This window comes from Callospermophilus lateralis, chromosome 1, assembly GCF_048772815.1.
Source record: "Callospermophilus lateralis isolate mCalLat2 chromosome 1, mCalLat2.hap1, whole genome shotgun sequence".
In the NCBI taxonomy this organism is placed as follows: domain Eukaryota; kingdom Metazoa; phylum Chordata; class Mammalia; order Rodentia; family Sciuridae; genus Callospermophilus; species Callospermophilus lateralis.
In genome coordinates this window covers 108,022,227-108,049,172 of record NC_135305.1, presented here as the reverse complement: position 1 = coordinate 108,049,172, position 26,946 = coordinate 108,022,227, and the positions used below count along the sequence as shown (strand labels likewise).

General features: G+C 32.6%; 1 non-coding gene across 1 annotated transcript; it reads left to right on the top strand.

The window, feature by feature from the left end:
* Positions 1 to 24,276: 24,276 nt before the first annotated feature.
* On the top strand, positions 24,277 to 24,386 carry LOC143384060 (U6 spliceosomal RNA). Its single transcript, XR_013089248.1, has one exon. It is a non-coding gene; the product is annotated as a U6 spliceosomal RNA (small nuclear RNA).
* Positions 24,387 to 26,946: the final 2,560 nt, after the last annotated feature.

Below are 26,946 nucleotides of genomic sequence, written 5' to 3'. Positions count from 1 at the left end.
ATTTAGGTCACAGTGACACACACCTGACTAACACAACATGCCTGTGGACTCTGTGCCCAATCTCCTTCCCCTTCAGGAACATCAATTACTTGCATATTAGATTTTCACACTGGTATTCTGTCTTTCTGATGCTTCTCTATTTTCTCCCTAGTCTTAATCTTCATTTGCTTCATTCAGAATATATTTTTCTAACTTGTCTACCAGTTTTCAATTATATTTTTTGTTTGTTTTTTCCTTGTCTGTTATTAAAATTGCTCATTCTAGTTCTTAATTCAGGTATTCTATATTTTTGTTTCCAAATTGCCATTTAGTCACTCTGTATATTTTTAAGCTCTTGGCCTAAGTTCTCAATATTATCTTCCATTTCCTCAATGCATTAAGGATATTCCAGGTCATGTCTGATGACACTTTTAGCTGGATCCCCTGTGACATTGTTCCAATTTTGTTATTACTGTTTAAATATAGTATTTTCTCCTTCAATTTCTTGTTATGTATTATTTTTGCTGGACACTGGTTATTAAAATGTTACAAATAATTACAACCTCAGATGATGTTATACTCTTCATAGGGGATTTTAACTTTCCTCTTCAGTGCTGTCTGGAAAATCTGGCAAAGTGAAATCACCTTAGTTCAATTAGAAACTAAAATATTTAGACCTTTCCTCCCTGATTTTTTTTTTTCTGTTGCACTAAAATACACACAACATAAAATTCACCATGTAGGTTACTTTTGTATCTATATCTTACTGTTATCAAGTACTTTCATATTGCTGTGTACCTATCACTGACATTCATTTCCATAGTTCTTCTCCACTTAAAAAACTGAAATTATAGACTCAATGCCCAACAACTCATCATTTCGCCATTCTACTTTCTGGTTGAATTAGTGCAACTACTTTAGATAGCTCATACAATTGGAATCATATAGTATTTTTCTTTTTTTTGACTAGTTCAATTAATTTAGCATATTGTTTATAAGGTTCTCACGTATTGTAGCACATGTTATAATTTCCTTGAGATTTTCCTTTTTGTTTTAACTTTTATCTATGTAAGAGTGGACCAAGTTCATTTGGGAACCATAGGTGTGAGAGGGATTATCAAATCTCTCAAAGACAAGCCCTGAACTGCAGGCTGTCTTCTTATCTCAGCAAGTTTGCCAAAAATTCTGATGTACCTCTCAGTTTCTCAGCATTCTCTCCTCAAATCAACATATGCACGGCTGGAATGTCTAAATAATCATGCAAAAAATTATCTTCTTTGACATTTTGCATGTTTTTTAAGCTCATTTGAAATCTCATTTCTCATTTCATTTTAAAGACTGAATCATTTAGGTTATTATTACCATAAGTAAATCTAACAATGCATCATAAGTAACATTTGTTTCTATGAGGTGTTAAAGCAATGTGCTGGCCTTTTCCTTCAAGGTGACATCTTGAAACCATGTTATCACTAGTTTCCAAATTGTTATATGCAAATTACAGTATGTTCATTATTTAATGTAATGGGTAAATGTGCATTCATCCCTAGACAATTGGAACACTGGAAATGTTCATATTTTTAAAGACTTTTAGAAAGAGAAATAAACTAATATGCTCATATCTCAAAAGCAATACTACTGATTGCTATATTTTTACATTTCCTAATGGTTTTCTGATGTTGTAAAACTGCTGTGTTGCTTTTCCTGCCTTGTTTACAAAAATGCCAGACTAGATCATTGATTTGCAGTCTGTTTTTAAGCAAGTTCTTTCATTCTCTTACCTTCTGTTAGCAGCTACAGCAACAGTGTATACACGAGAGGAGATTCATCACACTCTTTTCTAATTCATAGGCTGACTCTAAAGCAACCAGGATGTAGATTACTTCCTACTTTGGCAAAACTTGGTTAAGCTTTCAATGTCCAAAGGGAAATTCAGACTAGGCATCTATAATTTAAGAACTTCATGGTATTGTTCAACATTATTTTTTAAATACTTCAATTATTTACTCAGTTTGCAAATATTACATTTGAGAAAATTTCAAACCTTCAAAAGAAATAGCAATCAACTATAGTGAAACAAACATTTCTTCTCAGTCTAGTTCAAGTTGTATTTCAGTTATTAAGCATTCCTAATACCAAATTTCTCTTCTTGGCTCTATCAATATGGAAAGGCACCAAAATGAGTTAATATTGGCAATTTTATGTCCAAAATTTAGGGTGCAATATCATCTAAATGAAAGGTTAAGAATTCACTCATTCATGTCTGTTTTCTTGTATTTAAAAAGTTTGAGAAGGCATTCTGAATTTTTTTTATTCTAGTCAAATAGAATTATAACCAGTCAAACTCTAAGATTTTTGGTATATATGTTTAAACTGTAATAACAATAACTAACTTTCAGTATTAAAGTGGCAAAGCTTAAAATATTTTAGAATATATAAAAGTAAGAACTAATGTATATATGTGTCAATATTTGTAAACTAAAAATATACATTCGCTTATATTCTCAAATATGGAAAAACAAATGTAGATCCTCTCTATAGAAAATGGACTCTTCACCAGGCATGGTGGTACACACCTACAATTCCAGTGACTTTAGACGCTGAGGCAGGGGGTTCACAAATTCAAGACCAACCTTAGCAATTTAACCAGGCACTAAGTAACTGCTTCACAATGAAAACAAACAAACAAACAATCAAATAAACAGAAAGAAAGGAAGGGAATATAGCTCACTGGTAAAGTGCCCCTGGGTTCAATCCTCAGTACCAGTTAATTAATTAAAAAGAAAATGTTTCAGTATAAAACATGCAATTAAAATATATAAAAATTGGAGAACCAACAAGACTATTTCTTTTCTTTTTTTTTTTTTTTTTGAGCAATTATTCATTACTACATGGCATTTCCTTTTCAAAAGCATATCTTGAAACTTCCTCTTCCATCCATATGTACTGGCAACACCCGAGTTTTATTACAGTCATTTCTCAACTAGATTACTTCAAAAGATTTCCAAATCTTCTGATTCTTCACTTGTATTATTTTCCAGTCTACAAACAGACATCTGAATGATCTTTATAAATACAAACCCATTTTCCAACTCTAATATGTTTCATGTTCATACTTCCACACATCATTTTTGCATACTCACTACCTTGAGTGAATAAAATCAATGGTCAGGTCCATTATTTTTAAAATTCCAGAGGAGAATTACAAGCATTCATGCAAAAGGAAAGCATGTAACCCACAGAGAGTGGGAAAAAGTTTATGAAGAGAGTTGATTGGGTAAAGGAAATTGAAATTGGAGCATATTCTTATAAGAAAAACACAATTAAATTAAATGACTGCTAGAATACCTGCACCTGATTGTCTAAGCTTTTACAGTGTAATATATCTTTGGTGAATTCATTATGGAGTTTTCGAATTTATAATAAAGAAAATAAAGAAATGATGAGAGGAGATTTGTATTTAAGTTAATCAGATACTAATAAAAACCAGTCAACAGTTATTTAGTTTTTGTTCTGTTACCAGGATTTGCTGTAACTGTTCTATGTGAATCAATTCATTGAATTCTCTCATCATTCCCAGGGAGTCGATTTCTACTGATGTGCAGTCTTTCTGCTTCTATTCCATTCTATATTATGTGCTTTCATGCTGCTCCTGGAAGGTGGCACACTGTATTTACCATATTCCTTGCTTGTTGACTTTTTGAAGGGTTCTGTCAATTGAAAATATTTTTGTTCCTCAAATCCTTGGGAGATAAATGTTTCCTGAGGTTATTATTTCTGGGTTACTTGAGTATTCAATATTACTTTCTGATTTTTCAGACTTCCACTAACTGTGTGACCAATTTTCCAGGTTGTTTCCAATGTTTGAAACAACTCAACTGGTTCTGCCCATTGTAGCCTGAATGATGTAATTCTATTCTCAATTCCATTTTACTTATAAGAATGCTCAAGCACAAATGGGTTAAATGACTTTCCCAAGGTCAGATCACTAACTTGTAAGTGGAAGGGTAAAAATTAGAACCCAAGTAGTCTGACTTAAGAGTTTTTTTGCACAACTTTGAAATTTACTGCATCTTTATAGCTTATATAACCATATAGAGAACCTCTAAGAATGAAGAGTACTGTATATAAAATTATACATATGCATAATTAGTCTTTCTCATCTACAATAATTTAAAAATCTTTTTAAGACTAGGGAAACCAGAAATAATACACATGTTGGGGAAAAAACTCAGGTTCCAAAACACAATTCAGGCTTGGAATCACACAGACATAAAAAGGGACTATATGAGAGAGAAAATGCAAACTAAATGAAACCTAATAATATTTTTGCATTATTTTACAAAGAAAGATGACCATATGATTAGAAAAAATAATTGATATCTGAGGTAGAAATATTTCCGAATCTTGGTTTTTAATTTAGTGTTTGATTTTCCATGTTGCTAAATTTTTCAATTCGTTAGATTTGTAATAGGTAACGTGATGGTAATGTTTTTGATGTGATTTCATGAAAACTATGTCATAGAAATAACGTTACTTCTGAAAGAAGACAAGGCTCTATATTATGTATGTTCTCAAGGGGGAAAATATTAATACTGAGACAGCATTTATGGGGTGGCTGCAGAGAAAGTCAGATTTTTACATTTTTCTCTACCGTGCATTGTTCTGGTGACCAATGAAAATTTTGGATGACTATGAATTTTAGTAATTGTTCAATTGGATTCATAATTCCCATATTTTAAAGCAACTCCTTTTGGAAGAAAAGTACAAACACAGTTTTAGATATTTTCAAACAAACACATTTTACTGTGGAAAGCCAGATAACATATTTTAGACATATCTTGCTTTTCCCATGCATACCTGACCTATTTTAAATAAAAAGTCTTCTCAAATTTTGCTTTTTGCTATCATCACTTTTAGGGACCTAAGGATAGCTAGACAAATTGTGTCAGTGCAGGCACTAGCAGGAGCCCAGTGTGCAGCCACCAGACTCCTGCAGAGCAGTCAGAGCTCCACAGATACCCATTTTGCTACCCTGAATCCCAGTGTGCTGGCAGCAGAAACTTCTTTGGGATTTGTTGGTTTCTGGTCTGTTTCCTCTCTGCATCAGGAGCTTCCTTGAAACAAAATAGATTCATCAATATCTCTGTATTATCAGACTTTATATAGGTCTTAGAAACTTGAGTGGTGGTATATTCTGGATGAATAAACAAATGAACTTTCAGGTAAAATTTTCCACTTAGATGGTGAGGAGAAAGCTCCTAGATAAACAAAAACAAAAACAAAAACACTTCTACAAAGAAAGAATTAATGAATTTTGTGACCCTTTTTAGAATTATGTATCCATTTTGCCCTGTATACAGGATCCAGGCTACAGTTGCTACTCCCTCCCTACAGAATCCATAGCCTTAGTTAATGTCTTTATCTCTAAATTTAGGTTTTTTTCTTCTTCAGGTTTCATGATTACTCCAAATAAGATTACATATCCAGTGGCCCTTAAAATAAACTATATAAAAAGCAGGTAACTATAAAATGTATCTTCATGTTAAAGTATTTGAGGATATGAATGAGAGTTTTCACAAAGAACCAATTAGAAGCAGAGATTACAACTTTTAATATAATAAACTTTCTGAGTCTAGCATGCTATTTGTCATTTTAATTATATAACTTTTGTCAAATAATTTTAGTCTGTATGCCATTATTACATTATTTATGTGAAAACATGACTTCATAGATGATGTTTTCATGTTGTATACACTTTACAGAAGTCAACAAAAGAACAATAAATATAAATATGAATAACCATATTGTACTATAAATAATCAACAGATAGAAACATAGCAATAAGATTTAAAACATCAAGGTAAGATAGCATGTTTTAGAGAAATTCTGTGCATAAAATATAATAATATTCCTCTCAATTAGTTAGAATGTAAAATCAAAACATGCTCCACTAGAAAATTATAAAAAAAATCTAAATCCTGTATTGCCATAAAAATTAGACTAAAATGCCTTAAAATTGAGGGTGAGATTATGTGATTCACAACAATAATTTTAAACATGCCTGAGAAAGATTCTATCTTAGAAAGTAAGTCAAAAATTTTAACAAATCTGGTAACTTTTTACATAATGATCAAATTAATTCAATTATAGTGTTAATTGCCACTACAACTACTGTCTCAAGGGAGTTTCCTATGAGTTGTAAATAAGCTTTAGCTTGCTATTCACTAGAAAAAAGTTTTTAATCATAGTATTATAAAAACACTAAATTAATATAACAAGTTTTCTTGGCTGATAAAATTTTGCACTGATCTAGAATAAATGGAAGTATGAAGTTACATTAGAAATAAACTATTCTAAGTAACTCATTCTTTAAGGAATAAAGGAAGAAGGAGGAAGTTATATTATAGATCATACAATTAGGTACTGACAAAACCAGGTTTAGTTCATGGGTCTCTTTACCTTTCATCCAGCTGCTGGAAAACAAATTGCTACCAGTGAGATATGGTTATTACACATGGCCAGAGCCATAGAAACATAAAAATTAAATTGGAAATCAAAATAACAGTCACTTTTCAGTGAATTTCTTGTTTGATTCCTCAGAATCTGATCCCAAACAATCTTCACCTGTCAACTTTGTAGAAATCCACATGTACTAGAGATTAGAGCAGGCACTTTGTTCTTCTAAAATGCAGACATCTATTTTTACACTACAACGTAATATCTAAACTTTTCTAATTTGGAAATTTCAGAAAGAACAAAATATATATCAAACCACAATATCATACTCACTTCTTTGATTCAATACCACCCCCTTGGCTGTACCAATAATTTTTGCTTTCACATTTTACTCAGTTCAATAATTTGTACATTAAATTCTGACTCATTTGTTTCTTTCAACATCCTTTACATTTCCATTTGCTCTTCTGTTTGTAGTTCAAGAATTTAAAGTAAATAGATAATTTAGCTATTTGCTAGTTTATTAAAAATGAGTTTTTAAAAAATTATTTTGCTATTCATATTAATGAACAATTTTATCGTAACAAATTCCACCAAATTTACATTTTTTGAAAAAGAGATTAAATTCTAGTATAGTCTTCGATAGATTGCATTTTTTATACAAAGAGCTCTAACAATTTTATCACACTCATGAATTTCTAAATGTAATGTGTAACTTAGGAATTTTACTATATCTTAACAGAATTAGGTGTTTTATCATTTTGAGAACTTTTGCTACTATATAGAAGGAGTAGCATCTTACTTTCTTTATTCACTTGTTCGTTTTCAACTAAGAATCTAAAAAAAAGATGTTAAGATCTTAGTAAAATAATAAAGTATTTTTAATAAGTTAATGTCTTCTACTAACACTTCTATATTAGCTGATAAAAATGTAACAACTGACTCTGTGAAACAAAGGCAGTCAATGCATTGTCAAAGTTTTGGAGAAATGTCTTCTTACCAAAGGTGGACAGATCTCAATTTAGAAATGCTCTTGGTAGTTGAAAATAAGCTTTCCTCTCCAAAACAGAAATGTGAGAGAAAAGTTTGTGCCCTTTATTTTTAAATACTCCTTTTCATTTAATTTTTAACCTTTAGAAATACCACATAGTGCCTATATACAAAGAAGTCCAGAGAATATCCATGCCACCTTATGCAGATGAGGGACTACTACTTCGAAGACCTTACAGGGCCATTAAGTCTTTCCATTCTGACTCTGCTCCTTCAGAAACGAACCATTAAAATGGCACTTAATATTTGAATTTGTCAGGATTTCTAGAAGTACAGAATCAATAAGATATTTAGATCTAAATTTTAATATATGTATATATAAATATGTAGATATAGATATAAATTTTAATCAGGAATTGGCTCATGTCACTAGAGAAGCTAAAGATCCACAATCTTCTTGGGACTCAGAAGTAGATGTGAACTTCTAATCCAAGTTCAAGGGCCTGAGAAATAGGGGAGCCCTCGCATAAGTCTGAAGACCAGAGAACTAGGAGCACCAATGTAGACAGGCTAGAGAAGATGGGTAACCCAGCTCAAGAAGTGAAAGCTGCTTTACCTTTCTTTTTTGTTGTTGTTGTTGTTCTATTTGGGCTGTTAATAAATTAAATGATGGCTGAGCACCTGTTTATCAATATTATCTTATCAAACCGTTGTAGACCTCTGGACCAATCTTTTCTTTTCTTTTCTTTTTTTTTTTTTTTTTTTTTTTTTTTTTTTTTGGTAATGCTGGGTATTGAACCCAAGGACTTGAGCTAAATCCTTTCGTTTTGCTGAGAGTTATTTTTGTGCATTTTCTCTGTGCCCTTGCATATACCTGTATGTTTACTTTTTTCTTTTATTTGTATTTGTTCTAATTATTTATAAAGGACTATAGAATGCATTTTGATACATTATTCATAAATGGAGTATAACTTCTTATTCTTCTGGTTGTACATGATGTAGAATTACACTGGTGTAATCATATTTGCACATAGGGTTATAATGTACAACTCATACTACTATGCTTCCTACCTCCATGTATGTTTATTTTTTTCAATGGTAGTTTATGGTATTTCATTTTGGTTACATTTATTTTTATTTTCTAACTTTCATCTTTATTTAAAGTGCTTCTAGTTTAGGGATTTTATGAATAGACACAATACTAATCCAAGCATTATCAGTTCTCTCTTTGAATATACACCTTGCTTTTGTTTGTGCTATATAACCTAGGTTAAATTTCTGGGTTATGTATTGGATCTATTTTTCAAAGTTAATGTTATCAATTTATACTGCAGGCAACAATGTGTGATAATTTCAATAGTTGATCAGAGGTAGAGTATATGTAATTAGAGCTCTCATTTAAATAAAGGAAAAATAGGAAGCACTCAGCAGACACAAAACCACCCAAATATGAAATCTTAACTGCAACAATTGTCAAGAACTTCTATCTTGGGAACTGGGGAAGTTCTTTCTTTAAAATTTATTTTTTATTCTACTCTGTTATATAAGACAGCAGAATGCATTGCAATTCATATTACACATATAGAACACAATTTTTCATATCTCTGGTTCTATACAAAGTATATTCACACCATTCATGTCTTCATACATGTACTTAGGGTAATGATATCCATCTCATTCCACCATCTTTTCTACCCCCATGCCCTCTCCCTTCCCCTCCCACCCCTTTGCCCTATCTACAGTTCATGTACTCCTCCCATGCTCCCCCTCCCTACCCCACAATGAATCAGCCTCCTCATGTCAGAGAAGACATTCAGCATTTGGTTTTTTGGTATTGGCTAACTTAGCATTATATTATCCAACTCTATCCATTTGCCTGAAAATGCCATGATTTCATTCTCTTTTATTGCTGAGTAATATTCCATTGTGTATAAACCACATTTTCTTTATTCGTTCATCTACTGCAGGGCATCAGGTTGCTTCCATAGTTTAGCTACTGTGAAATGTACTGCTGTAAACATTAATGTGGCTGTGTCCCTGTAGTATGCTGCTTTAAGTCCTTTGGGTGGAGATGGAGGAGTGGGATAGCTGGGGCAAATGGTATTTTTGTATTACTATGTTTTTGTATTCAATTTGCCAGAATTTTATTGAAAATTTTTGCATCTATGTTCATTAGAAATATTGGTCAGAAGTTTTCTTTCTTTGGTATATCTTCGCCTGGTTTTGGAATCAGGGTGATATTGTTCTCATAGAATGAGTTTTGGAGTGCTCCCTCTTTTTCTATTTTCTGAAATAAATTGAAGAGTATTGATATTAGTTCTTCTTTAAAGGTCTTTTAGAACTCAGCCGTGCATCCATCAGGTCCTGGGCTTTTCTTGGTTGATAGCCTTCTGATGGTGTCTTCTATTTTATTGCTTGAAATTGATCTGTTTAAATTGTGTATACCATCCTAGTTCAATTTGGGCAAATCATATGATTCTAGAAATTTGTCGATTCCCTTGATATTTTCTCTTTTATTGGAGTATAAGTTTTCAAAATAATTTCCAATTATCTTCTGTATGTCTGTTGTGATATTATTTTTTTATCACATATGTTAGTAATTTGACTTTTCTCTCTCCTCTCTTCATTAGCATGGCTAAGAGTATGTCCATTTTGTTTATTTTTTCAGTCAACCAACATTTTGTCTTGTCATTTTTTTCAATAGTTGCTTTTGTTTTGATTTCATTGATCTCAGCTCTGATTTTTATTATTTCCTGCCTTCTACTGCTTTTGCTGTTGATTTGTTCTTCTTTTTCTAGGGTTTTGAGATGTAACATTAGGTTATTTATTTGTTGACTTTTTCTTATTTTAAGGAATAAACTCCATGCAATGAACTTTCCTCTTAATACTGCATTCACAGTGTCCAGGAAATTTTGATATGTTGTATCAGTGTTCTCATTCACCTCTAAGAATTTTTTAATATTTTCCTTGATAATATGCTACTAAATGAACCCATTGTTCATTTAGTAGCATATTATTTAGTCTCCAGGAGTTGGAGTAGTCTTTATTTTTTATTTTGTCATTGCTTCTAATTTCATTCCATTATGATCTGATAAAATGCATGGTAGTATCTCTACTTTTTTGTATTTGCTAAGAGTTGCTTTGTGGCATAATATATGGTCTATTTTAGAGAAGGATCCATGTGCTGCTTAGAAGAAAGTGTATTCAATCATTGAAGGATGAAATATTCTATTTATGTCAGTTAAGTCTAAGTTTTTGATTGTATTATTGAGTTCAATAATTTCTTTGTTCAGCTTTTGTTGGAAGATCTATCTAGTGGTGAAAGAGGTGTGTTAAAGTCACTCAAAATTATTGTGTTGTGGTCAGTTTCAATCTTGAACTTGATAAGAATTTGTTTGATGAACAGAGATGCTCCATTGTTTATATAATTGTTGTGTCTTGTAGGTATATGGTTTCCTCAAGCAATATGAAATGCCCTTCTTTATCCCTTTTGATTAAATTTAGATTGAACTCTACTTTCATTGATACAAGGATGGAAACCTTTGTTTGCTTCCACAGTCCAAATGAGTGGTATGATTTTTAACAGCCTTTCACATTCACTCTGTGGATGTCTTGTCTTGTAAGATGAGTCTCCTGGAGGCAGAATATTGTTGGGTCTTTTTTTCTGATTAGTGAGTTTAGGCCATTAACATTCGGAGTCATTATTGAGATGTAACTTATATTCCCCACCATTTGTGTTTATTTGTGTTATTTAACTTGACTTGCTTTCTCTTTTGATTAGTTTTTCCTTTAGTGTAATATCTCTCTCTGCTGATTTTCATTGTTTTTTTTTTCATTTACTCTTTATGGAATATTTTACCAAGGATGTTCTGTAGTATAAGTTTTCTAGCTGTAAATTCTTTTGTTTATCATGAAAGGTTTTTATTTCAGCTTCAAATCTGAAGCAGAATTTTGCTGGATACACGATTCTTGGTTGGCATCCATTTTCTTTCAGAGCTTGGTATATGTTGTTCCAGGATCTTCTAGCTTTCAGGGTCTGGTTTGAAAAATCTGCACATAACCTAGCTGGCTTCCTCCAGTATATAATCTCATTCATTTCTATCATGGCTTTTAATATTCTCTCCTTATTTTTATGTTAGGCATTTTCATTATAATGTGTCTTGGTGTGAATCTGTTGTGTACATTTGGCATCCTGTTAGTGTTCTGAATTACTTACAATTCATTCTTCATATTTGGAAGATTTTCTGATATTATTTCATTGAATAGATTGCTCATTCCTTTGGTTTGGAACTCCAAACTTCCCTCTATCCCAATGACTTTAAATTTTGGTCTTTTTATGCTATCGCATATTTCTTAAATATTCTGCTCATGGTTTCTTACCATTTTCACCATGTGGTCTACATTCTTTTCAAGATTATATATTTTGTCTTCATTGTCTGAGGCCCTGTCTTCCAAGTGGTCTAATCTGTTAGTGATGCTTTCAATTGAACTTTTAATTAGGTTTATTGTTCCTTTCATTTCAAGGATTTCTGTTTGTTTGTTTTAGAACCTCTATCTCCTCATGGAAGTAATATTTTACTACCTGTATTTGTTTATGTAGTTCTTTTTCAAAATAATCTTTTTCTGCCTGTACCTGCTATCTTATATCATTCTTTAATTCACAGATCATTTTAATTATGTATATCCTGAACTCTTTCTTTGTCATATCTTCTCCTGTGCTCACAATGGATTCTAAAAATTTGGTATCTTTATTTGTTTGGGGCACTTTTCTCTCTTGTTCTTTCGTGTTGCTTATGTGTCTTCCTTTCTAGCACTGTGGATCCGTGGCATTATTGTTTTTACCCTATAGGCTTATGGTGTTCCTTTAGGGTTTCAATACCTCTCTTTTGAGGGGAAGGACAATGTTAACAGATCCAAATATAAACAATATACAACCTTAAAAACAATTAGTTGCTATTAAGACATTTACAGTTTGGTCACAATGTACAGAAATGGTAAAATTCAATTATTATCTACAATATAATCAGTAGGTTTTTAAAAGGGTTTACAGTTTCTGATGGTAGACAAAGAATAAGAGGTGAGGTGTAGGATGATACACTGAGAAGGTAGGAGGTGAGGATATAGAGTTATTATATCTTAGGAAGTGTGGAACAGAAATCTAAAGAAGAAGGTTAGTAGCAGGAGAATAGAGAGGAAGTAATTTTGGGTAGACAAGTAAGTGGGAGGACAGTAGAGTACATAAAATAAACATAGATATTTAAAATAGTAAAAATGGAGGGAAAAAAAGAATATCCAACTGTATTGTACTATTCAGAAGTCCCAGCCCTCAAAATACTAATTCAGGTAAAGTGCTTAGTTTCATATATCTTGGGGTTGTGAAGGCAGGAAAATAGGGAAGAAGAAGAAAAAAAAATCTTGAAGGAAAAAACAAGAATTGTTTTGGTTGGAAATTAGTATCTTTCCTGCTTACCTTCTCATCTAATAGGTGGGGTCGTCTGTTGTTAGCTGGTATCTATGCCCTCATGATGGTGAAGGTAAGGATGTCACTGTGCTGGGCTAGGCTATAGCTTGCTAGGGAGAGGGGGGAGTTTGAAACTGGATACCTGGCGAGCTGGAGTTCCAAACTGGGAGTTAGTCCCACTGAAGATGGTCATAAGGTGACCCAAGATGGAGGGATCTGCTTTCAGTGATGGGGTATTGGGTTAGATGGGAGAAGCTGGGTGATGGTTGGATGTAAGCGATGTGTTCAGAGACAGCTCTGTGGCATGCAGTATGCAGTTTTAGCTGTCTTTGGAGCCTGTACAAAGTTCTTGGGTACAGGCAGGCTACTGGGAGTAGAAGACTATCTCTGTTGCTGCACAGTTCCAAGATGGAGGCAATGGGGGAGCCCCATGTTGGTAGATGGGAGTCCACATGGGACTGACTGCCAGAGTTTCTGTACATGGGTAGCTGCTGGGTGTCCTGCATGGGGGCAGTGTCCAGGATTCCTGCTCAGTTCGAAGCCAAAAGTTCTGTGTTGGTGCTGATGCTGATGGTCCTGCTCAGGCACATGGTAGTCTTGTGTGGGCAAGTAATTGGGAGACTTACTCTGATGCTGAGGCCTTGAGCCCCACCCAGGCATGGTGGCCATAATTCCTGCATGGGAGCAGGAATATCCCTCACAGAGAAACAGTATTCTCACTATTTTTGTCCCAGGTCACAGAGCTACATAGAATGCTGTTTACCTCTGGCCTGCCATCTTGGATCCCCTCCTGTTGTTGTTGTTTTAAAAGAGAGAGTGAGAGAGAGAGAGAGAGAGAGAGAGAGAGAGAAAGAGATAATTTTTTAATATTTATTTTTTAGTATTCGGCGTACACAACATCTTTGTTTGTATGTGGTGCTGAGGATCGAACCCAGGCCGCACGCATGCCAGGCGAGCACGCTACCACTTGAGCCACATCCCCAGCCCTGTTGTTGTTGTTTAATAGACATTTATTCCTTTAGTTAAACAACTTCTACACCCAAACTCTATGTTTTGTTATTTTGTTAAGTAGAAAGTTTGCAATGTTCTATGAGTCTGCTATGGTATATTTTCTGGAAATCAATTAATTTACTATTTTGAAACCGCTATAGAAAATAAGAAAAGCCAGTACAGGAAAAGCACTAATTGGATTTTGAAATCAAAAGATCTAATCTTAAGTTACCACACTCAGAATTTAAAATTGTAAGGGCAATTCCTCCTATATTTTTTCCACAGTCAAATGCACCCTGGGAATTGTAGCCTAATCTACTGGACGATGTGACACAAACAGAATAATGTGTTGGTATGCTTACCTGATGGATCAAACTTGTGCAATGGTGAGGATTTTGAGGGTAGTTTGAGCAAGGAAGAGAAAAAAAAAAATGACAGCAGAAGACCATATGGAAACTGCTTTGATGTCAATTGACTTTTTTCACTAGCTTTAAGGGGAAGAGTAAGCTAAGTTGGCCCAAGATAATTTGTTGACCAAACTAAGCAAAAATGATGCACTTTTACATAGCTAGATCATTTGTAACTAGAGGATTCATAATGGTCACAAATTAACATTGCAGTAAGTATTTTGAAGTCTTGATTAAAAATCAACAAATACATGAAAAAATGCTCACCATCTCTAGCAATCAGAGAAATGCAAATTAAAACTACTCTAAGATACCATCTCACTCCAATAAGAATGGCAGCCATTATGAAGTCAAACAACAATAAGTGCTGGCGAGGATGCGGGGAAAAAGGTACACTCATGCAATGCTGGTGGGACTGCAAATTGGTGCAGCTAATTTGGAAAGCAGTATGCAGATTCGTTGGAAAGTTGGAAATGGGACACCATTTGACCCAGCTATTCCCCTTCTCGGACTATACCCAAAAGACCTAAAAAGAGCATACTACAGGGACACAGCCACATCAATGTTTATAGCAGCACAATTCACAATAGCTAGATTGTGGAACCAACCTAGATGCCCTTCAATAGATGAATGGATTAAAAAAAGTGGCATTTATACATAATGGAATATTACTCAGCACTAAAAAATTAACAAGATCATGACATTTACAGGGAAATGGATGGCATTAGAGAAGATTATGCTAAGTGAAGTTAGCCAATCCCTAAAAAAACAAATGCCAAATGTCTTCTCTGATATAAGGGGGGGTGTCTCAAAATGGGATAGGGTGGAAGAACATGAGAAGAAGATTACCACTAAATAGGGAAGAGAGGTGGGAGGGAAAAGGAGGGAGAAGGGGAGTTGCATGGAAGATGGTAAGAGACCCTCAATGTTATACAGAATACATGTATGATGTTGTGAGGAGAAAAATAAAAGTGTATCACATTAGATTGGATAGAGAGAAATGATGGAAGGGGAGGGGAGGAGTAGGGGGAATAAGAAGGGCAGCAGAATAGAATAGACATTATGATTGCTATATGTATATAGGTGACTGTATGACCAATGTGATTCTACAATCTGTACAATCAGAAAAATGAGAAATTATACCCCAATTGATTCAAATATATGCATTGCCAAGATCATTGGAGTGTCATGTGTAGCTAATAAAATAAAATAAAATAAAAGAATCTTGTTACCTATCAACAAATTATACTCTCACTTGTAGAATTAAAATGTCAGAAAAAGAAAAAAAATACTCACTTTAGTTTTCAAAACTCACACTTGAGAGGCACTTATTGAGAGGCTACTGGCTTATCAACTTCACATCATAGCATTTGTTACTAGCTTACAAATATTAAGTCATATAATTCTTATTTAATTCATGTTCAGTTTCCATCAGTTTCAAAGCATACCAGTATAAACATCACTACTGACCACTGTGCAATGAATTCAGGATTCTATATTCCATGGAGCCAGAGGAATAAACTGAGAAATTTTACCTTTTAAGTGAACTTATCCAGTACTGTAGACTCTTAGGCAATTTACCTGGATTTGCTTAACTTGAAAGAGAAACTTCTTGACACAGGTTTATTAGATTTTTCTGAAAGTGGTGGCATTTTGGAAACTTTTTTTTTTCTTTTCAGAAACAGCAATTTCACAAATGAAAAACTGTATTGAATTTTTAAATGTGTGCGTTAGTTGAGTTTGCACTTTTCTACATATGACCATAGCACAGGATTAGGCTATCTTCCTTTTATCCTAAAAAATTCTAATCAAAATCCAATTTTAAAAGTGTGTTCTTGCCAAACTAAAAAAAAAAACCTAGCAACTTTTATATAAACCAGCAGAACACTACGTCATCCAAATAAAACTATAGGTTTTATCGCATGCACCAAACAAATCTACCAACCTAGTTTCAGCACTCCTGTTTTAAAGGATTTATTTTACACTTATTATTACACTCAGCATGTTTTAAACACTAACATATAACTCCCTAATAACATGAAGCAAAAAAAAAAAAAAACATCATTTGTAGTCTTCAAACAGTATTTCATTAACTTCCATAATTTGAAAAAAAATCACAAAATAATCTGCAGACTAGTTTTTACAGATAATACCTTTAAGCACTCATCTCTGTTCTAAATTCTTTATGAGGTTTGAGTATTACAAACATTGCTTATATTAGCAGTCATGGTGGAACTGTTGTACATTGTTCCTTGGCTGCACAGTGAGAACCACCAATAGCGTGGTGGAACTTGTGATCCTTTCCAAGCCCAAAACGTGAAGCCTGCAGATGTCAGCCAGTACAATCTCCCTGTGAATGTGAACTGGTTTGGTGATCCATGGGGTTCAGGATTTCTTTTGATAGAATTTTGGAATGGATCAATGAGGGATAACTAAATGAATTTGTGTGTGGAACTTTCTACAACCCAGTAAGAATCCAGGAGTCTTAGAGCCACACTGTGGCATCCAGCTAGCTCTTTGGCATCAGAATAAAGGCCTCTGAGTAAACTTCAACTGGTAGGAGATCTGGACATAAGGCTGGCCACAGTTTGTACCTTTAGGAATTAGGCATTTATGGCCTGCACGGAAGTCAAGAATGCTCTATGTGACATAACCTTGCTTGACCTTGTACTCTGTTCTGTGCTCTTTATCAGGCCATATGGGACAGGGAGTCCTCTGAAGTACAGAGAACTGGTGATACTGCCAGCCCCAAGAATCTCAGAAGACAGCGCATCACATAGGACTGCTTCTCATTTCATAACTCCTAGATGTACTTGTATTTACCCATCTTGACTTACCTGATGGCTGCCAGTCAAAAATGAATGAGTTTAGTTATTCTTAATAAAAAATTATCTTGAATTACTTTTTAAATATTTACTGAACACTGAATTATGTATTAATTATCTATTGGAAGACATTGCCCAAATTTGAGTGGCTTAAAAATATACATTTGTCATGTCATAGTTTTGGGGTAAGGAATTTGAACACAGTTTAATGTGTCTCTGTAAGGTCTCATACATTTTGTCCAGGCTGAGCTGGGAGAAGATCCAATTTCAAGCTCATCCACATTGCTATTGGCAGCCCTTGGATCTTCCTGCCAATTATTATGTAGGTGTCTCAGCATGGCCAGCCATTCACAGCACATGCCTGCTGGCTTTCCTCAGAGAGATCTAGAGAGTAAGACTTGAGTATCTTTATAACATACTCTTGAAAATGATTTCCAACCAATATTGCTGTGGTTTTAACTCAGAAACAAGTCTCTAGATCTAACCCACACTCAAAAGGAAGGTATTCCACAGGGAAGAGGGAGAATTAGAAGTCATCTTCTGAGGTGCCTACCACAGACACCTTCTTCTGAAATTCATGTTTTGTCATATTGTTTTTATTTTGTATTTTTTTGTAGTCATACACAATAACTTTTACTTATTTATTTGTTTGTTTGTCTGTTTTTATGTAGTGCTGAGGACCAAACCCAGGGCCTTGCACATGTGAGGTGAGCGCTCTACTGCTGAGCCATAACCCCAGCCCCCCATTGCTTTGTTTTTTAAGAAGATTAATATTATGTAATCTGAAAAAGAAATTTGCCATTTGCTTGTATGACTATATGTCTCCAACTTTGAAGGTAGTTTTTCATTTTAATAAAGTAAAAATTTTTAATTTTTCGGTTATTATTTTTTTGTGTTAGCACTTACGTGTTTAGACAACTTTCTCAGCCTGAATGATGTTGGAAATTAAAATTTATTATCTCTTAGATGCACTTTTGTTTTAAATGTTGTTTTTCCCAACATCAACAACTATCCTGAAATTTATTCTTATATATGAGATCAAGTAGATATATTTATTTATGTATTTGTTTAACACAGATTTTTTTCTTATACCTAAATAAAAACCTTGAGTAAATTTTTTTTTTTTTTTTTTAGCACAGGGTTTTTGGTCAGTTTTCCATTTTAGCATCATTCCTAAAATTGGTATAGCATGTTAGGTTTACTAGCATTGCTTACCACATGTGCTGATCTCATACCATTTTCTTTGGTTTTTCCTTCCCTCTCAGAAGTCACTTGTCTTTTAAAGGCAATGTATCTTCTACTCAGAATGCTTTCAAGAATTTCTCACAAACTTTGACTTTTAACTGTATTATTATGTTGTTATGTGCTTATTTATTTTTTGGTTTTGAGGGATCCTAATTGTAGTTCATAAAGAATCATCTATTTTGGCTTGAAACCTTCTTTTTGTTTTTTTCAATTTTTGGGATACCTCAGAAATTTTATATTCAAGTACTGCCACTGAAGTATCCTCCCCTTTACTGTTCACATTCCACTATAAGCATTTTCTATGATCCACTATGATTTTAGTCTCTTAGTTTACATTTCACATCTTATTTGCTTCTCCTCACATTTAATATAAAGTAATGTTTATACTTCTTATTTCAGTATATTTTATTTTTATTTGTAGGTCTAATCAGCTATTAAACTTTTCTACTGACTCATTTCAGTTATCTTAATTCTTAATTTAGTGTTTCCATTTCCATTTTTCCAGTATTCTACTGAATAACAGATTTTTAGCATGTTAGCATATTTATTTTAAAATTTGTATCTGAAAACTTCATTATATAGATTTTTAAGGATTTATGTCTATTGCATAATAGCTCCTGTTATTACTTGGTCACAAATTTTTACTCCTTGTGTGCCTGGACAGTTTTAATAAAATCACAGATAATGTGTATGAATATTTGTGGAGATTATTTGAACATTATGTTTGTGTCCAATTTCTCAGTTTATAATTGGTTTTGTTTTGCTTCTAGAAGAGATCTAAGATGTGTCAATAATCTCATATCAACTTAATCCAATATGAGGTTTCAGTGCTAGATTTCGAACCCTTATGTATGCACTAAACTTAACTATCTCAACTCAAATAACATAGAAATAACAAGGTCTTCCTTAAATTAGTGTCTTGTGCTTCCATTAGTGATGTCTACATCTGACAAAACTTCCAAAATCCTGTTGATTCTCAGCTTCTATTATTTTTAAAACAAATGCCTTAGTACTTTTCTTTGCTGGATCTTGATTATATAATTCTTCAATTCCTTTTACCTCTCTGATGATATCAAAAAAAAGCAGTTATTTGCTTGTTTCTGGCTTATGCAGTTTTTCTCAGAGGTCTAGTTGGATTTGAATTACTTGATCTTCCATTAGTAAAAGGGAACTCATAGGTTATTACAGTATTAATACATCAGAAATATATGAATATATTTCTGAAACAATAAACCAAGCTATTCATGCTTCTTATGTTGCCACATAGGATTTTATATTACTTATGAATGATATTTTTATGTCATTGACCAATACACATTTAATATTTTCCCAATTTAATTTTTTTCCATTTTTAAAACAATGCTGTGCTAAAGCATCTCTGTATGTTCATTTTTATGTCTTGTTGAAATTCAGCCACCTAGGGATACATGCATTCTAAATTTTATAATAAAAATTGGTCCTCCAACATATATGCATCTATTTTTACTGCCACCACTGGTGTATAGAGAAGTCATCCATTACCTAACAAATTTGCTCAAATATACCCTATCAAATGTTTTAATTTGGGGTGACAATATATGTGTTTAAATTCTTTGTGTCAAGTTAAAAAGTATTTGAATGATCAAAGTTTGTTTCTTCCATCTTCAGTCACATTAAGTTTTGGGTGATTTTCAAAGTACCTATTTTCTGTTTGATGGCTCCAGTTTTCCATATACACACACCAGTGTTTTTGTTCATATTTACTACAGCTTTGAAATAAAGAGTTTGAAATCAAACTACAAATTAAATATTTCTCCTAAAAGTGACACATGTAGTCCAGTAGCTAATGTAAGTAAAATGCCCATAATTAAATTCAAGGAGGATAGGAACTAGAACCCTTTTGTGTATCTGTGAAGAAGATAATAAAAAAGTATCCAGTAACAAGAAATAGAACAAGATTAATACATAGTGTTGAAGAATGAGAAATATGAGAAGTCAATTGACACTACAATTGGAAGGTATACACAATACACATTGAGTACAATTTTTTGTAGACAAGCAAACTTACTTAAGAGAAAAGTTTATACTGTTATTATATTTGCATTGTTTTTTAAGTGTACAGTTGTTTTTCCTTAATATGTTAATCCTGTTGTTCTACCATCTCCACCATTTATCTCCAGAAAAAGATCTTCAACTTCTCTAACTTCTGCAGCCATTAAACAATTGCTGTTACACGTCTCCCAACACCCTGAAAACCATATTTTAATTTCTGTCTCTAAATTTCACTACTAAAGGTATCTTGTATAAATGAAATTATATAATATTTGCCCTTTTTTTGGCTTATTTCATTTAGCTTAATGTCTCTATCTTAATGTCTATATTGTACTAGAATCACTTCTTTTTGTAAGAGTGAATATAAAATGCCATTGTATATATATGCTACAATCTGTATATTCACTCATCTATTGATGATTATTTGAGTTGTTTCCATCTTTTGGCTATTTTGAATAATGTTGCTGAGAACATGGTGGGGACACATGTCTGTTCAAATCCCTGCTTTTGTTTATTTTAGGTATTTACACAAAAATTGAATTGCTGGATTATATGGTAATTTTACTTCGAATTTTTTGAGGAAACTTCACATTGTTTTACATTGTTGTACACAGAGGCAGCACCATTCTAAGTTTCCATCAACATTTCACCAAAGGCCACATCCTCCCCATATCCATGGCAACATGTGATACTTTGTTTTATTTATTTTTTCAATAAGGTCATCTTAATAGGTATGAAAAATGTATTTCATTCTGGTTTTAACTTGTGTTTCTCTAATGACTAGTGATATTAAATATCTATTCACTTTCTAATTGTTTCTTGGTATTTCTTCTTTAGAGAAACGTCTAATCTAGTCTTTTGATCATTTTTTAAAAATTTTAATTTTTTGACTTGTTAAGTTTTCAATTGCATCTCAAAAAAATTATCTCTTCTACTGAGTTGTTAATCAGTTACATGGGATTGTCAGAAAAATTAAGAAGCAGAATTAATTTTTTTTCTCAGATGGCTGCCTATAGAATTCTTTTTGTTTGAGATTTAAAATTTTTTTCTTGCGGAATATTTCTTGAGTTATTTGATTCCAACATCCAGGAGTTTGGGTGGTTTCAACATGTTTGATTGAGGAGTAAAAATAGTTAATGATTTTTATGCTCTTTAAAAGAAAGCTTATTCAACTTAAATTTAACATAGATTTAAAAAACAGACTCAGAAGCCACTAGCAGGCAGGTCCAAGGGTGTTTCTGAGAGCTTGAGTCCACAACATGGGCAGGGAATATCTCTGGTCAGAAAAGGGAAATGACATACAAAAAGAGCCTGATTGGTTACAGTTCAAAGTTTGCATTATTTGAACATGCTTTGTCAATTTATAGCTTGTGAGTGGCTGAAAGCTTCTCTGTACTTTAAAAGAGATTTGGCTACTTGTTAACAAAATACACTTTCAATTTAAGTTGCACTATGTTTACATATTCAGTTATGTTACAGTTTGTTACATAGGGAGGCACCTATAGTCCATATTTAATTTAATGTCATTCTTGCTATACAAATTATGTTTCTAACAGTCTGTATTACCACATATGAAATGTATATATGCTGATGCTAAAATATGCTTCCTTTTCTTTTCATATGTGTTTCTTCTTCAGACACTTAGAATTTTAATGAACTGAAGAAATATAGCTAACTAGTTACACTATTGACATATAAGCTGTTAAAAATGGCTGCATGAATTCTGGCTGCTTGCAATCAAATTGCTATATACCATTGGTTTAACAACTTTCCTAGTAAAGGTCATATTTGACACACACCAAGAGAAAAATGTTTTCTAAGATTCCCAGAAAACTTAGAACTGTTAGAGAGAAGTTCTTTATTTATCAATGTTAATGCCAGACAAATTATAGTGAGTTCCATTTGTGTGTGTTTGTGTGTGTGTGTGTGTGTGTGTGTGTGTGTGTGTGTGTAACTTTTAAATTCAGCCATGGACAGAGAAGGGATATTAATATTAAATTACTAAGTCACTAAGTATTCTCAGGCATTATGTGTTGTCACTCTGCCTGCTATAATTATCACCTATATACCCATGGTTTTTACTGGTACTTAAACATTTATGGAAAAGAGGGGGAAAAACATATATCCATGAATGATTTCAAATATTGATGATAATAAAAAGTAAAAGAAGAAGGCAGTGTTAGGGTGTGCAGTCCAGTACTAGTTTATATTCTGTGAAGATCAGTCTTGTTGAGAGATGGAGAAAGACCAGGGGACACAAATCATATTTTTAAGCCTATGTATAAGAAAAATAAAAAGAAACACAGAGACAAGATGCAAAGGCAGGATTAAAAGATGGCAGAATGGCAGAAAAGCCAAGCTGCCAAGCTTTATTTATATCAATAGTTTACTTTAGGTCATTAACATCATTAGTACATATACTTCATTGTATTATTAGGCAGATTACAGATTTAGCAACATTTGCAGATTATTCCTCAATTACATACTAAATTGAAATGTGTAAAGTTAGGAGCTTTGTGTAGCTCTCAAGAGAGCCCAGTGTATAAGATTACTGTTATGTGGACAAGTGTAGGCTCAGTGAAACACTGTAGTTGTCTAACAAAAGAGTTCTTTTATTTCCAGGAGCTGTGTGCTGGAGATCAAGGTCGAGGCTGATAAGACTCTAACACAGAGCCTAACCATGAAGGACATTTCTATAGCAGCCAGGCATTCTGTGTCTTTGCACAGAAGTTTTCCCAGCAGCCAGGCATTTTGTGTCTTTGCACAGAAATGTCCTAGCCACCAAGCATGCCACACTCATAAAGCTATCAGAGAACTAGATCCCAAACACAGAACCCCTACACTTATGAGATTGCCCCCAAAAGTATGATGAAATAATAAGATGAACTTCTATTTATAAGGTTTATTAACAAATATTGATTGGTAATGCCAGGATATAAGTTACTTAAGACAGAAATAATAAATTTGAATAATACTATAGTTTTGTTTATTAATAACCAGTCTCCCTCATCTGATAGGAATATACAAAATAAAAATTGAAGCATAGGTTAATGCATTATTGGAGATGAATGTCTAAGAATGTTTATTATTATTTTTTCATATTCTATATTATCCCAAAAGAATATTACAATACATGAGACTTTTGAGAAAATGATTAATAAGTTATGAATATAGCAATAATTGGTATTTTCTAAAAAAATGTTCAAGAACAACTCATGTTAGATATAATTTTCCTTTTCTAAAATAAATTATTTTTTATAAAGAAAATCTACCACACTGTATTTGCTAACAAAAATTCTTGATTCTTTTTTTATTCTTGATCATTTTAAAATAGCATACACCATACACATACATATACAATGAACATAAAAGAAGGTCAGAATCAATATACAACTATATATATTTCTCACAAAACTATAACTAATGTACTTAACATCCAAAAGCAGATTAGAACATTGCCAATTGTCAGAAGCCCCTTTAAATCTTCGACAATGGATTCCCTTTCCCATCTTAATCCAATCTTTATTAAAAATCTACTTGATCTCTGTATAATTATGCTACAGTAACTATCATTTTTGAGATCTAAAGTATACTATTCTATTTTTTTTAAAACTTTTGGAGTAGAATCACACAACATACTTTTTTATTCCTATCTTCTTTTACTCAACATCCTTCTTCTATGATTTGACCTTATTTGTTATACACCTGTAAATTATTTATGCTTGTTCCTACAGTTTCCTGATTATAGATGCCTTGACTTATCTATTATAATGTGGATAAGCATCTGATTTATAACCAGATTTTGATTGTTGCTAATGAAGCTCCTCATATCAAACTTGTTCACTTCTCTTGTTAAATATCTCAAGTATGTTCCATATTGTAAGATCTGTCCACCTGGTCATCCATTGACAGCACGTGTATACTAAAATTGGACTGATATGAAGATTAGCATCCTCTCTGCACAAGGATGGCCTTCAAATTTATGAAGCATTCCATACTTAAGAAATCACAGTCTAGGCTGGGGTTGTGTCACAGTGGTAGAGCGCTTGCCTAGCATGTAGCACTGAGTTCAATTCTTAGTACCACATATAAATAAGTAAATACAAAAAAGGTCTATCAACAAATATTTAATAAAAATATTTTTTTAAATCACAATCTATCAGTCTTCAAAGTGGATATACCAAAAATGTATGAAAGTTCCAAAGGCATATAAATATCAACAACAATGAGATTTTTTTTCCAAACTTTTAACCATTCTTGTGTGAGTATAATAGTATATTAATGTGGTTTCTATCTTCATTTCTCTGATCAGTAAGGATATTAGGGGTTTCTTTTTTATGGTTATTGGGCAATTAGATATCATTTATTGTCAAATACTTATTTTAGTTTATTGTCAAATACTTATTTTAGTCTATTATATAATTTTATATTTTATCTTCATTTATTGATTGTAATTTTTGTGTATAAAATAAAATATATTAAATAGAAAGGTTTTTATTTTGATTATTATGTGGCAATTATTTTTCATTTAAATATTTATATTTATTTATTTTATATTATTAAAAATAACCTTATTATGAAAAATATAAATCATAAAATTCATGGACTATAGATGCATGATTCAATTATTTTGAGTAAATTTATAAACTTGTATAAATGTCACTAAATACAGTTTCAGAAAATTTTCATCACTCCCGAATTTTCTTTAGGTTTATTCTTAGATAATCGTCATACCTACCTTAGTTACAGACAATCATTAATTATTTATCTCTGTATACATTTATGTATATAAGTGGAATCATATAACATGTAATCCTTGTCTGACTCTTTTACTTAATATACAGCATATGAGTTTTACCCATGCCAAAGTAGGTATCAGTACTTCCTTTTCACCAATGAAGAATATATGGATATATCATGGAGACATCACATGTTAAGACTACCAGTTGTTGGATATGTGGATTATTTTCACTATTATAAATAACATTGCTAAAAATATTTGATTTGATACCCATGTTTGTGTAAACATTTGTTTTTACTTCTTTTTGGAAGATTTCCAATGTAGGATGGCTGAGTAATATACAAAATTTATGGTTAAGTTTATAAAAAATTTACAAACTGTTTTCTAAAGTGACTATCATTTTACATTCCCACCAGCAAAGAGGAAGTTTCCATTTTCTTCTTATTTTCAATATTAATTGTTGTCTGTCTTTTATAATTGTATTGTATGTGGTGTGTATGTAGTGGTGGATGTCTTATTGTGATTTCTGCTTACATTTCCCTGATGATTAATGATATAGAACATTTTGTTTCCATATATTGCATTAACCATTTATACATCTTCTTTAGTGAGATGCTGATCTAGGTATTTTATGCATATATTAAAGTTGTCTTGTAATTGAATTATGAGTTCTTAGTGTGTTCATGACCACAGTCTTTAATCATGTATATAATATGCAACTTTATTCTCACAGTTTCTGTCATTTTTTCCTCCAATTAGTGTGTTTAGAGCACAGAGTTCTTAATTTGAATGAAGTCAGTCTTATCAATTTTTTCCTTTATGAGTCAGGCTTTCATTGTTATAGTGGAAAACATTTGCCCGTCTCAATACTATCATGGTATTCTTCTATGTTTTACCAAGAGTTTTAGACCTTTGGCTTTTACATTTAGGTCAATATTCTATGTGTGAATTAGTGCATTTTTTTCCTGCTCTAAAAAATCACCACAGACAAGGTAATTTGTTACTATCAGAAGTTTTTATGTAGTGAGGGCCTTCATGCTTCATTATCTCATAAGGGAAGGTGGAAGAACAAGAGTGGGTGATGTTGGGAGTCCAAGACTTCAGTTATTTAAAAAAACTGCTCTCCAGAAAACTAACTCATTTCTGAAAAATAAAAGTCAACTCTAATCGGCCCTTCCTCCCAACACCCTTTTACTAAGGGTGAAATCACCAACACATGGAACAGGGAGAACTCATTCAATCCATAGCAGTGTGTTATAGGGATCTTGTTTTAATGTAAATATCCAATTGCCTCCACACTACTTGTGAAAAGTTTGTCCTTTCCCCCTCAGCTTTCATGGCCCTTTTGTCAAAATTCAATTGACCACAAAAATGAGGCTTTATTTCTGGACTTTCAATCATGTCTCATGGATATTCATGCTTATTCTTGTGTCAAAATCAACCTTCAGTTTTGAGTAAATTTTGAAGTTGAATAGTTCAAGTCCCCAATTTTTTTTCATATTTTCCAAAATTAACTGGGCAGTTTTGGGTCGTTTGCATTTTCAAGTACAATTTTAGGTCAGTTTTGCAATTGTTAGTAAAAAAGAGTAGCATTTCGAATGTTTGTTATTGTGATTACATTGACTTACAATTAATTTGGGGGAAAATATGTTATCCAACCCATAAACATGTAATTCATCTGCATTTGGTTTCTCTAAATCATGTTTGCCCCTTTTACTGTATATTTTACATTTATCATAAAAATTTATTTATACATATTTTGACTTTTTGAATGTTAGTTTGACTGAATTTGTTTTCTTAATGTCATTGTTTGTCATTGTT